The sequence below is a fragment of the Protopterus annectens genome, chromosome 12.part0 (assembly GCF_019279795.1).
Source record: "Protopterus annectens isolate FY-2018-M chromosome 12.part0, PAN1.0, whole genome shotgun sequence".
NCBI classification, from domain to species: Eukaryota; Metazoa; Chordata; order Ceratodontiformes; family Protopteridae; genus Protopterus; species Protopterus annectens.
The window spans coordinates 1,389,337,837-1,389,339,559 of record NC_056746.1 but is presented as its reverse complement, the minus strand read 5'-3'; positions in this window follow the sequence as shown (position 1 = coordinate 1,389,339,559).

The window sequence follows — 1,723 nt, the reverse complement described above, 5'->3', positions numbered from 1 at the left end:
GTGGGACTCCTAGTTCTGTACTTATTTTATTAAGGAAATTTAATTTCAGATTTGTACACAGTCATATAACAATACAGCTTGCACAAATTGCTACAAGGTAATCTGAGGAAAAAAGTACGTGTTTAACAAGGATGAGTGTAGCAATCTCTGCATAAACTAATGGCAATAAAATTTCCTTTGCCTCTGTGAACATACAGAAATTAAACACAAAAACTATGGCATAGTGGATTGTCAAAATAAAAGAAACTGTACATTACCTATAAATTAAATGATGCCATCATCCTAATCCCTTACATCCAATAATATTATTAAAACAACCTTTCAAATGTCATATAAAAAAGTCTACATCTCTAATTAGAGCAACTATGGTGTTCCATAAAATGCTAACTAGACCATACCCATGCAGAAATATGGCATTAATTTGAAGGAACATAAGTCATTAAATCGCATATGAAAATAGTTTACTAATCTCTATGTATCAATGAGGTAAGCCAGTTAAAGGACAATATGCCCTAAACCTAGCACTTCCTTTCTTCAAGAATATAGTTCCTCTATACAACATGATCCCTATATTTCCACATGTTAAAAAATCATGACTTGGCAGTTTCTTCCCCTTCTGTAACAAATTTAGTCAAGTCAAATTCCTCAGTGCACACTGTGTTAGAGATAAATTAAATCTCACAATACTTTCTTTAGGAATTTGTCTCCCTTGCTCTTACATCATTTCACTTATCGTACTTGAAAGTCTCTAATCAAGGAAAATTGTATATCTCAAGGTAAAAGTATATCACACCCATTAGGTGCATAATGTTGTGTACTGTCATTTCAGCTACACTGTTTCACTCCCTTGATGCCATAAACCTATTGAGCCTTTTTTAGTCTGAAGGTCAAGAAACCTGATAACCACCCAGAGCACCTTTACAAATCAGCTGAGCTTTTAAATGCAGAAATATTATACTTTGCTAGACTCAATGAAGAAACGTGTGAGGAAGACGACTTGTAACTCACAAAATTCTACTTTTTAAAAGTGGTCTATTATATCAGCCAATTGCTTACATTTCTGCAAGCACTTTTTGCCAACCGTGCAACAAGTGTAGGAAAAAATAGTCAATAGTAACTGCAAGCAACTCACTAACTGTTTTATTGTGGATTCTCAACCTTAACAGTTTTTTCTCATCGCCTTCATTTTAAATGAAAGGAACAGTGATCTGACAGGAAATGCTAGGGTGAATTAATTACACCAGCTTACCCTGAATATTGTGCTACAGGCAAGTCTGCACAAGATTTCATATATATATATATATATATATATATATATATATATATATATATATATATATATATATATTCTTTATGACTATAGTGGCCTTTTAAGTTTATGTAGTCCTATTTTAGGCGTGACCTGAAGTAGTACTTTTAATGAATTGGAGCAGTTTGTTTAAACCAAAGAAAGTCAGGTGAATATCATACCAGAAATTCATCCCTGGTTTGGCACCTATGTCTCTGATGGAAACAGGTAACCTGTAAATGGTTCATCTCCCAGGCCCATGCTTACAGTTATCAAGGGTATCAAAACTTGTCAGAGATTTGGGATGCATGGCTAGGCTTAAAAAAGCCCTTGTGGTCATTAGCCTAGTAAACGCTATGAACCTATACAGGCATCGAACATTTGCTGTAGTTACTCACAAAACAGTTACTTATACGTTGCAGGATTAGAGGTTTA